Source organism: Salminus brasiliensis, chromosome 15 (assembly GCF_030463535.1).
Source record: "Salminus brasiliensis chromosome 15, fSalBra1.hap2, whole genome shotgun sequence".
Classification (NCBI taxonomy): Eukaryota; Metazoa; Chordata; class Actinopteri; order Characiformes; family Bryconidae; genus Salminus; species Salminus brasiliensis.
In genome coordinates, this window is record NC_132892.1 from 19,556,032 (window position 1) to 19,568,969 (window position 12,938).

Genomic DNA, 12,938 nt, shown 5'->3' on the forward strand with positions numbered 1-12,938 from the left:
CAGCCGGGCGTGCACTGCTACGCCCACTTCTGCTTTCAGCCTGACATTGAACAGTCAGGCAAAAAACCACATCACCCGTGGCAACCATGAGCGCAGCCTTCACCACAGGGGAACACAGATAACCCGTTGCTTGTTAACAGGCAGATGAGTGCAAAGAGCATATTCAAATAGCTTAGCAACACAGCCAGGGGGGGACAAGAGGGACTGCTCTTTCAGTGTCTCTCTACTGACACCCAATGGATGCTCCAGAGCTTTGGTTGGACTGAATGCATTAAGAACACGATCATTCGTATTGTACATATTGCATTAGACTGTCCACATTTGCTCAGCAGATGTATTTAGAAGTGTTCATGACTGCATCTTTTAAACTCCAGCCGCTGTGAAAGCAATAGTGTAATAGAATTTATAAGAAAATTAAAAATCGACATGTTTGGTGTTGCCTTCCATTTCCAGAAGCTATGAGGCTGCTGTAGCGAATGTGTACAATTCTTAGTCCTGCCATGTGGAGCTACTTGCTCATTTGTACGGATAACATTCCTACAGTCAGCAAGTGTGTTTTTGCACGCCTTGGCTGATCGTCCAAAAATGTTCTCCTCGCTTTGAACATTCAGTCGATCAGCCACATCAAGACACGTGTGTCAAGATTAGTCAAGGTTACTTCTTTGGTGGCACACTGGTGCGACAAGGCTAATGTAACTTACAAGGAAGATCATTTAATTAGATTATGATCATGAAAGCTGCATGCCTTAATCAACCCACACTTGTCTCAAACTGCATTGGGATTTTTTAAAGTAATTTCAAGCAGGCTGGCTTATATAGTTTCTGAAACTGTTCGGTTGGTGTTATCGTTAAAGTATAATGGATTAAAGTGTAGCGCAGAGTTAAATACAGTAGCTGCAACCAACTTAGTTGCTAGACCCGCCATCCTTTTAGATCCACGGAAGACGAGCATCCAGGCTTTTTTCTGTCCTGGCCCCAAAGTGGTGGAACGAACTCTGCGTCAGACCAGCTGCCAGCTACCAATCTGACCATCAGGCCCCACACCCACCACCACCCATAACAGACCAGCGGCACACCCTCCTACCACTGCTACCTGTTTAATGACCACGCTAAAACCTAAATGGACTCGTAACTATCTGCCACTATTAATATCACCACTATTAACTATCTGCTGTATCTGGTTTGGTAATTGTTCTCATTAATGTTTAAATAGTTCTGATCAGAGGAGGATGGGTCAGGTCCCCCTTGTGAGTCTTGGTTCCTTCCAAGGTTTCTTCTTCCAGCTCTGAGGGAATTTTTCTTGCCACTGTCGCCGTTGGCTTGCTCACTGGGAGTCTTTGATCTTTCATGTCTTACGTTATTTCATCTTTCTTCTTTGTCTCTGTCTTTTATTAATTATGATTTATGTAAAGCTGCTTTGTGACGACAACAGTTGTAAAAAGCACTATACAAATAAATCTGACTTGACTTGACTTGACTTCCCCTGGGTGTCACTCTTCTTTTGTCCACATTTCCAATTTCTTGGCACCATTGTAGGATCCAGTGCAAAACCAAGAAGCAAATTTAGAACTGATTTAGCTATTCAACTAATATTTAAAGAAAATTTAATTGTAAATTAGATTAGATTGCCAAAGCACTGTATGAGAATAAACCTGTACGTTTGCCCCCCGCTCCCTTTTTTTTGGTCATACACATCCCTCAGAAAGTGAGTATGTCTTCATTGATGGACTGCGTTTCAGTGATTTGGACTTGATTCTGTTTTAAAGGTTACAGTAATCAGACTGTGAGTGAGCGTGACTGAGAGTTGGACCATTCTTCAGGTTGGAGCAGAAGGTTCAGGCAGGAGAAACCTGTTGATTGCCCAGTAGAGGTCACTATTAGATTTGCTCTGAGCTCCATACTCTGGAGGTTCTTAATGAGATGCTTGTGGGCATCTGCACGTGAGAGGCACAAGAACAGAGGCGTTGAAAGCGCCTCTCGCTTTACCCACCCTCTCTCAACCCTCACTTTGTTCTGAAACAACCTCTCCTACTTGTTGCCGCCCCCCTCCTGCTCTGTGTTTCTCTCAGTGAAGTTTGCTGTGGTGGGTTGTGTGACCTGATTTCTGCCTGTGCACTTATAATGAAGGCGTGGGCGATAGGAACGCCGGCAATGCTTTCTCCCTTGGCCTTAAATTAAAAGCAATGGCTTGGTTTTTAAAAAATTTCCCTCACCACTACAGCATGGAAAACCGTTCCACTTTCAGTACGTTCAGGTCTTTATCAAAAGACCCTATGTCACGGACATTGCTGATTTTCCTTTTTCTCTGGATGTAAACATTGTAAAGCTTTAAAATGTACAGTCTACAGGAGCTTAGCCCTGCCTACCCACACTGAAGTTACAAGCAGTGTTTTAGTTCCAAGTTTTAAATGAATTGTTTTGGTACATAAAACCTCACAGATGTTAAAAGTGGACCCCAGGGGAAAGGTAAAACACATGAGCCCTTTTAAAGAGAGTATGGAATGAGTTCAATCCAATAAACATTGGGTGTTTATCAGGTTTTACTTTTTGCCATCATATCGTTTTAAGGTATCTAGCCTTATGATGCTCTGAATATCACAAAGTTGAGGTATCATGAAGATTACTTGCTACATCCAGTTATGATGGGCATCCAGTTATGGGGCAGTGGTGGCTCAGCGGTTAGCGCGCCGGGCTATTGATGACAGGGTTGTGGGTTCGATTCCACAAGGCCTTTTACCCTCTTTGCTCCCCGGGCGCTAGAGTTGGCTGACCACCGCTCTGGGTGTGTGTGTACTTACTGCCCCATGTTCACTAGTGTGTGTGTGTGTGTGTGTGTGTTCACTACCACAGATGGGTTAAATGTGGAGGACACATTTCGCTGTACATAGTACAGTGACAAATACGTGCACCTTTACCTTTTTTTTTTTTACCTTTTATGATATTATGTCAAGTAGACTTGCTTACAGAGCTTTTGACACAGTATCGCACTGTTACCTTATAAAATTAGACAAAAATATGTCACCTTGCAAAAAAACATGGTATTACTTGTTGTCAGGTTTGTCTAGTGCTACTTTTGGGGTTTCCAAGGCTTATCACACACTAAGGTGTATTATTCAGTAACTACAGGGAATTGTGTACAAACTGGTGGGACTATTCTTCGTTAATAGAAGTTTGTAGGCCGTAGGCTGTTTAAGGGGCTAAGCTTCCTTTGGCTCTGTTGCATATTATTACTTGAAAGCATGTATTGTAATGTATTAGAAACATGTATATATTTCACATTTCCTAATGTCCACTCTTGTTTTGTTTTTTTTAAACAGTAAGGTATTGTACCCTATCCCTTAACCTTCTGTGGCATTCGGACTGGAGAGCAGAGTTAAACCTCAAAGACTGAACAGAAACGAGCGAAAAGACTTTCAGAAAATAATATCAGGGGCTTTAAGTGCGATTAAAGCGCTTAGAGTCCAATTTGGAATGTTTTCATTTGCACTTTACTGTAGTCCTGGGTGGCAGCAGAAAATAGATGAATGAGTAAGAGCTTGCCATGTTTGAAGCATATGGTGCCATATGCTGGTGCCATATGCTTAAATAAAGTCAGTAAACAAACAAATCAACAAACTACTCAAGGCAGGCTTTTTTTTTTTTTACATCCATCAGTAAACAACGGTTCTGTCTGTCTGGCAGAATCTGTCATCTAACACTTTTTTTATCTTGACAGATAAGGGGGGTGGGGGTGGGATCAAAGGAACCATATCTGTGGAGAACTCACATTATTTAGGTGACAAAAATATATTTATTTGTGGAATATTCTGCATTCTGAGGCTTCACAAATATCTGGAAGCTTTGTATCATTCTTTAAGATGGATTGCAATTCTTCTGGCCAGTAAACAGTTGTTTGTAATTCTTAAAAAATATGTAATGTTTATGACATTATCTCCCCCATCATCATCTTGAATGATGTGATGTATGTACTTAACTATTTGAACCCTAGATTTATTATATATATTATATATATATATTATATATATTACTTGCATTCAGCATCTTGTGGAGTCCCACAAGGTTCAGTTTTAGGGTCTATGCATTTGATGTTAATTGTGGAAGTAATGCAGTTTTGAGGGTGAAGAACTGAAGTGTAGGCCTACATACAAGAAGTTGATTATGGACATTGCAGCATATCCTTTTTTAAGCAGTTTGCGTTAACATAAAAATAACTAAAAATGTTGTATGTTACTTATATAGTATACTCTGTAAAAAGGACCATGGCCCTTAAATGTCCTGAAGGCACTTTCTTATTATACACCTGTTTTAAGCACTGGTTTTATTCTGTAGACTTTCAGATTCATCAGGGAGTTGCTGCTTTCCCCCTTTTCCAAACATTTTTGGAACTACAGACACTATAATAAAATGAAATCAAAACACTTCCCTCGCCGCAAGCCCTTCACAGTCAGTACACAAAGTAACAGAAATCTGAATGAAATGAAGGGCAGTTGTGTGCAGTTGCTCTGCATTAAGATAACTATCTAGTTGGATTTGGTTCTCTGGACTGGGCCTCAAATGTCTCCTAACTGCTCTTTTCGAGGCATACCCATACAAAAGTGTAATTCTTAAGATAAAGTGATGGGGTAGAAGAACCATTTTTGGTTCTCTACAGAACCTTTCAATTGGGAACTCATTAAAGAATCATTTTTGTAAATGTGGTGAACTGTTAGTTCAATCCTTAAACCATTTAGGAACCTGTTATTATGAACCTTTATTACCCATGTTTTTTTATTATTATTTATTTATTTATTTTTTTATACATCCCCAACATACAGTTGTATGCAAATTTTGGACACCCTGACCAAATGACATGTTGAGTTTTTTCATTTTTTTAAGTAAAAAAAGGTACACTTGCATCCTCTGCAGGAAACTATTTTATAAAATAACATTATTACACACTTTATATGTGATTAAACTAAATAGAGAAATATAGGACAAAATGAAAGAAATAAAAAATAAAGAAAACAACGTTCAGATTTCTTTAGAATTTAGACTTTACTCAATTTACTAGAATTAAGTCAGTACTCATGCAGTGTTCAGGAGCTCATTTGAATGTTGTACTTTTGTAATAAGCTGCAGTTTTTGCTTTTGCTTCTAGTTCTGCAGTATTCTCAGGCCATCATCTTGCAATGCTGCCTGTTTTGGATCTACTCACAGATTTTCAATGATGTTCAAGTCAAGGAACTGTGTGGGCCACTCAAGAAACTTGTGAGTCTTGTGAGGCATTTTTTGGATTCTTGTCCTGTTGCAGAAACCAGATTGTTTTCAGCTTTGGTTTCCTCGCTAACTGTGTCACATTTGCCTCCATATGAAATTTTTCCTCATACTTAACAGTTTGCAATGTGTTCTTTCTTTAAATGCTGCTCCTTTTTTCAACAAACATTTTGACCTACTCAGTCCAACGCACTCGTTTCCCAAATGCCACTGGCTTATCTAAATGATGTTTAGCTGTTGTAATGACATCACAGGTAAGGTAAGGTGAACTCATTCTTCCTGCAGGTCCTTTGCTATCATAGGAGAGTTTGCTCTGTCTACCTAACTCTGAGCGTTTTCTCAGTCTTTCAGATCTTGCCTTGACTTCTGCCATTTCTAAAAAAGACCATTTTAGCCAATGAAACTGCTTGATATCTTTTTATAGTCTTTCCCTGATTCATAGGCCTCAGTTATCTTCGTTTTCAGTTCCTCAGTCAGCCACTTGGGCCCTGTTCACATGTTTTATTGTCATGTGACACAGAAGTTCCGTTTAGGACGGCTTTCATATGTGGTGCCGAAATTGGATACATATCCAATGCGTGGCAGTGAGACTCATCAGTCCAACTCAACATTAGTCTTGAATGTGCGCTAAGAAGAAGGGAAAATGAACGATGCTGTGGCGGGATGACGAGGTCACAGACCAGCACATATCGCAACAACCGCTCCATGTTTGAAGCAATTCCTAAAGAAATGTCCAAACGCAGCCACAGGAGGACGCTGCTGCAGAGTCAAAGAAAAATAAAAAGCTTAAAAATTAAGTTTAAACCAAGGATGCAAACTAAAGAAGTGACTGTGGCTGAATAACACCTTCTTTCTACAGCGAGCTTCAATGCATTCTCAGTGATTAGCTCAGCTGTCAGCCACTGGAACTCCTTGATACCTCCTGTGATGCTGCCAAAGATGAAACTGAAGCTTCCTGCGCTTCCCAAGCACTGTTCTTTTAGTAGCGTGGACTGTTCTGACGAATGTTCACATATTAATACGTATTTGGGCTACTTTACCCGCTGTGTTCACGTAGCCTTAGAGGGGCCCATGGTTGTTTTAATGAATATTAAGGTATTAAGAATCAAAGAGTTGAAGAAAAATGTAATCCTCATCAGCTGACAGTTCTTATTAACAATTCAAACAACTTGGCCTGTGTAATTAGTCCAGACGAAGGTCTAACAAGTAGATATGATCTAAGGCTTTAAAACTGGAAGGATGGCCACATTTTTGCACCAAGCACAAGTACTATTTTTTATTATTTGTTTAATTAATCAAGATAAAAGAACTGTGCATTCAATATATATATATATATATATATTTTTTTTTTTTTTTTTTTTTTGAGAATATATTTTTCATGTATAGAAAAATGTGTTTAGAAAATGTGTATTTTAGCCAGGGGTGGTTAACTAAATGTCTGCAAACAACTGTATAACAATTTATTTCACTTTCATATTGGGAAGTGTAAGTGGATGAAGAGTCTACAACACTGCAGCCTGTCCATATGTTTACATGACAAAACACTGAGAAAGAAATGCCATCTAATTTCTTTCTATGCCTCCGTTTGGCAAACAGAGATAGGGACGGCGCATGGACCCCTCATACCTTCCTCTGGCTCTCTTTCAGCTTCCCAGCACTGAGCTTTTGATTATTTCAACATTTATTTTTCTCCCAAAGTGTTTGAACAGCTAAGCCAAAAGTATGTGCGGGCCCATTTTTGCTCTCCTCTCCAAATGTTAGTGTAACGTGAGCCAGATGTAACTTGGTGAACTTTCTCCTGCGGGCTGTCAGTCCAAATTGCATTGCTGAACTGTGCAAGGAAAACACCATTCAACCAGGATAACGCAATCAGCACTTATCATTTTTTATTGACTCTGGGATGTTATACCACGGTGGCCCATGTGTTGATTGGGGACGTCTCAGCAGAACCATAGACATGCTGTCAAACAGCATTTTCACGCCATTACTGGAATTCGTATTGACTAGAGTTTGGCCTTGGAGGCACGTCAGATAATGACATGCTACAGATGTGGTGTTTTGGCATCAGATTATCTCGGAAGTAATGAAAAGTATACTGAATTCTTTAAAAAAAAAGACTGATTAGTGCAGGTTAGTGCGCTAATGTACAGTCTTAAATAGGGTTTCTTCAAGGGTTCCTTAGTATAAGCAATGGTTACAGCTAACATGTCCGTGCGGGGCCTGTATGGGCGACCCAACTGGGAACCAGAACGCTTTGTCCTTGGGTTCCTCGTTGACCCCACATATGGATGCCTACTCGGGGGAAGTGGTTGGACCAGTAGGGGTTAAACATGGGGCCCCATCTGGGTTGTACTCTGCAAATAAGGCCTAGATGGGACCCATGTGAGATTACGGTGGGCTGTAACGATGGTGCCCATTTGGGAAACCCAATTAGGTCCCAGTAAAAACATCTGTACAAACCCACTCAAAGCCCAAGCCCACCTGGAACCCACCTAGCCTATGTTCCACCTATGTGAGCCTCACATGAGCATGTGGGGTGGGTATGCATGGTTGCTTGTTTATGGATCTTGTAGAGATCAAGTTGTATATATTTGAAGAGTAGGAGTTTCAGTCCATAGTATTATCTTAAAAACCTCACCTCAAACCAATAAACCCTTTTTCAGCACCCAAATGATTCTTTGAGTCGTCAAATAATCACTTTCTGTATAGAACTTTTACTAAAGATGCAATAAAGCTTCCTTTAAAGTACATTAAATAAAAGGGGTTATGTACTATCGCATAAGCCAGTCATCACAGGCCCCTCTACTATAGATCCTAATGCAGTTGACCCAACTACACCGATCGCAGTTATGCCACTGTCATAGAATAGACTAGCCTATGTAGTATTACTGATGGCTTGAGGTACAACGTTAGACAGTTGTCTAAGCTGTAGCTTGTGTGGTTACACATGGGGTGGATTTATCAAATGGGGAAATCTGTGGTTTGGAGTAGATAACAATTCTCCAAACCCCTGAGATCTGGATGCTTTTCCAAGCATTCATGCCAACTATTTCTGTGGGGTGCTCTCCACCAAGAGGGTAAGCAGAGAACGCAACAGAGGATTCTCATCCAAGAAGCTCCTTTGAAGCCGAAATGCTCCGTGCTATTTGAATTTTTAACATTTCTGAGAGGCAGAAGGGGAGAAAAAGTGCCTAAAGAGAATGTTTACTTTGCAGGGCGTTTGAGTATAATGTGAATTCTCAGTGGTGCATGCACACTGTTTCCAATAAATCTTTATAGATGTATCTACAGTATTTGTTCATAGAAAAATATTAATGTAAGCATTGATTTTAAAAAAAAGACAGCTTTTAAATACTTCATTAAACCACCATTTCCTCGTCCATTTCTGTAGCCAAATATCTTTGGAAATGAATGTGGTTAGGCATTTTTTTAAGTGACCAAATAGAGCCAGTCAGCCAAGTGTCCATATATGTTTGGTGTCCAGAGTTTGCTTTTTTAGTTTTCTAGTGGAACTAAAAGGCTGAGGGAAGATAGCTAACAGGTAATAGAAGCTTATAGAATACATATGTATAGAATACATACAATATTCTATAGAAATACAACAAAACTGCTTCATATTACTTAAAAAGTACTTAAATCCTGAGGGATACTAATGAACATCCAGTATATATTAGCAACATTAGCTTTACAGCTCCGGCACAAAACTCAGGATCCATCATCTGAGCCATGTTTACTTCTTTAGTTTAGAATGGAAGATGCTAGACTAATGTTGCCAAAAAACACTGGACTTCGTTCAAGTGCTAGAATTACCAGCACGTCACATTCAAGTGCTTTGTTGTCGGAGCGATATTAAATATGGCGATTAACAGCAGCTGCTCTGTTAAAAATAAAGAACAATATGTAGCATCCAATACTAATTCTGTCTTCCTCTCCATCATTTTGAAAGGTTGAAGGTCACCTCAACTCGGGAATGAACTCAAGAGTTTCCCACTAGAATTTGAGGGGGTGTTCATGTGCAAAGTCCAGTTCGGGAATTTGTATTTACCGGAATTCTGATAGTATGTGAACGCGGCATTAGACTGACTGTCTCGTCTGCATAAATATGCTACATATTTATTTTGTGGGCAGTGGTGCTCATCGGTTAGAGCGCCGGGCTGTCGATAACAAGGTTGTGGGTTCGATTCCTGGGCTTGGCAAGCTGCCACTGTTGGGCCCTTGAGCAAGGCCCTTTACCCTCTCTGCTCCCCGGGCGCTGGAGTTGGCTGCCCACCACTCTGGGTGTGTGTGTGTACTCACTGCCCCTAGTTCACTAGTGTGTGTGTGAGTGTGTGTGTGTTCACTACCACAGATGGGTTAAATGCGGAGGACACATTTCGCTGTGCAGTGCACACTGTACAGTGACAAATACGTGCACCTTTACCTTTACCTTTTGGTGGTTTAAAACACTCTGTGACTATTTTAAAGCGGAAATGAGCTTGGTGGGGCAGCCATTTGAAAACATATCGGGTGTGTCCCAATTGCATACTGGCTAGTTTTTGAATAAGTCTGTAACATAGGTAACTGTTAAAGTTAAGTACACTTAAGTATCCACAGTGCAGACTTAGAACTGGTGGGATTTTGAGTTCGGTTTCCATGAACATTACTGTCCCACAATGCAAAGCGCAACGGAAAGGGTAGGAGCTTCTCACATTTGGAAAAAATGAGAAAAAATGGCGGATGCAAGTGCAGTCAGACAACTTGTAGAGAGGAGAATTACCACTTGAGAAGGTCTTTCGGGTTTGTCTGACACTAGAGGGCGCTCCCGAGCGAGTCCAAAATGAATAGGTTCATATGGAGCATTTGAACAAAATGTTTGATCATTCCCTCAATTTCTTCAACACAAATGTTTCCGCACCACAGACCTAAGTTTTAAAGCTTTTCAACTTCAGTTATAAGACTTAAAGTGCCATAAAATACCTAAAAGTGCCATTATTATTTGTACTTAAGCTCGAAGGGCTTGACCTGGCTTGACCCACCATCCTTTAAGATCCACGGAAGACAAGCATCCAGTCTCCAGGCATCCAGAGTCACTTGCTGTCTTGGGCAAAGTGTAGCGTACTGTGGTATCCATATGATCGTTGTATGTAGTTGTGTTTCTTAGATGCTTAGAGGTATATTTTGGATCCCAGCCTCTACAGTCTAGCTAAGGGTATTTTCTGAGTAAACCGTGAAGCGCTGTTGTATGTAGCTCTGGATAAGAGCGTCAGCTAAATACCTTAAATGTAAATGTAACGATGGTGTCAGTGATATGAATCGCTTCGCGGCAGCCGCCCTGCGCAGACGGAGCTATACACTGATTTAAGAAATCTTAATATAATAATATAATATTTATTATTGTAATAATGTACACACTTAACACTACAAAGGTAGTTGCATTAAACATCAGCTTTAGCTGGCCATAGTTACCACCAAACAAAGGTGTTATGCCAAGCAGTCAGCACTCAGTAGCAGTAATGCTAGCGTCTCTATTGCCCAAAACCCATTTGCCATTTAGCCGTTAAGCTCCATTCATCCCCCCATGCATTGAGGACTGGCTTGCAGGCTCCATGTGGTGTTTTGCAGTCATTTTTTGATAACCCAGCATTGTGTACTGAGCTGATAACCCACACTATTAAGATTAGTATATAGTCTATAGGCTGCCTTATATTATTAGTGTGTAGTGCGCAATTGGGAGTTTGAAAGCGGAATAGTACTACAAGCAGGATGTGGTTGGTGTGGTACAACGGATATCAACACTACCTGCCGGGGTTTGATTCCTGGTCTGGGTGACTATGCAGCGCTACACCAATAAGAGTCCTTGGGCAAGACTCCCAACACTACATTGGCCCACCTCTGTAATATGAGTAACCTGGTAAGTCGCTCTGGATAAGAGCGTCACCTAAATGCTGTGAATGTAAATGTAAACGTAAGAATCTTGAATGATAATGTAGTTCTAGTTTAGCTTAAATATGAAATTAGGTATTAAAATAAAATTAAAATGTAATTTGATATTCATGCATTTTTTAAAAACCTGTTTACATAACTTTTCAATAGATTTTTGAAGCAAATCAGTAATTGATTTTGATGTGTATTTGATGTGTATTGATTGTCTTTCTAGTCACATTAGCTTAGCATCTCCCATTATCAACTAAAGAAGCTCATGTCAGATATCTAACAAGGCTTAGAGAATCGAATGCATCTGGGGTAAGTCATAAATCACGTTGCTTTGATTTTTCGTCAGACTGTTTCTTAAAGACAGCAAGTGCGTTGTAGCTGATCGACAAGAGGCGAGATGAAATGTCTGCTTCAAACTAACGTTTTAAGGCCTAGAGCCACGGCCAGAGCCAGAGATGATAGGTCACAGCAGGTTGAGGGCAAGATGCTGTGATGGTGGAGGCTCGATTCGCTGGCGGTCAGTGGTGCTGTTGTTGTCGATTTTACAGCCCCGGAGGGAGGGCCCACGAGGGGGGTGAACTCCAGCCCTGGAAAACACAGAGGGGACCTTTCATGGCATTAATGCGGCATGCGTGATGATCACTTAGAGGAAGGGAAAGACGTTAGCAAGTCATAAGAGAAGGCAGTGTACTCACAGTCTCTCACATGATGGCCATCAGTAACGCTCCTGTAAATCATGTGACCTCCGCAAAAGGCAGGGCACAGTTAAAGCCAATAAGTGTGATAAAGATTGATTAGCCCACTTCTGGCACAGCAGCGCTGTATAACCCTAAATCGGTCACGGTGTGCCTTACATAAAGCATCTGTGCATTTTTCAGTCTGTAACCCAGTTCTGCACAACTGACCATTCAGTTCAAACGCTCATTATTCGTGAGACACAAGTTCAAATGGCCATAAATCAACAGGTAGGCTTGCTCCAGTATGCTTTCTGAAGCATCACTGTAGGGTCTGAAAGCTGGCTCAAAAAAAGTTTATTACCTCAATTTGAGTCCATAAGTAAGCGAGTGAAGTGGGCTACATGGGTTTCAACAAGGTCCAGTGATTTGATCACTGCCAACTTGAAAACACATGGGGGTTCTTTCTCTCTGACCCAGTTTTGTCATATCTGTGCAAAGTCCTCTATGAATTTACCACAGATTAAACACCAGGGTCTATTCAGATTTGATAAATGCTAATACTGTTTTGTCTCTGTTAAAAAAAAAAACCCAAATACAATCATATTCAAATGCTTGGGCACCTTGACTGTTGACACATTTTGTTTTGGCACCCTACGAATCGCCTAAGAAAGGCCTCAGACCTTGATGAGCCAATCCGGGATGACGCACGTAACCCATTGTCAGGAACTGTCAGCTGAATCAAATATCAATTCTTTAAACTCCTCTGAGCAACTCCCTGAAAGCAGATCTGAAATGAAAGTACTGAATGCCCAGCAGGCAGGGGAAGGCTATAAGAGGATAGCTTAACCTTTTCAGGCTTGTGTTTTTTACAGTGTGAAATGTTGTTAAGGTTAAGGGGAACTGTGGAAGTCAAGCTAATATCTATAAGACTTAAGAAAACTGAGGGAGCTGCTCATGTGCTGGCAAGACAGGCAAATCAAAATCTCCATATAACTGCCAAGAACCTGTGCTAAAGATGTAAGGGTGGTGCACCGTTCCAGTATCCAAACAAACATCTTGAGAGAAAGTCTTATGAAGGAAACCTTGTCACAAAAC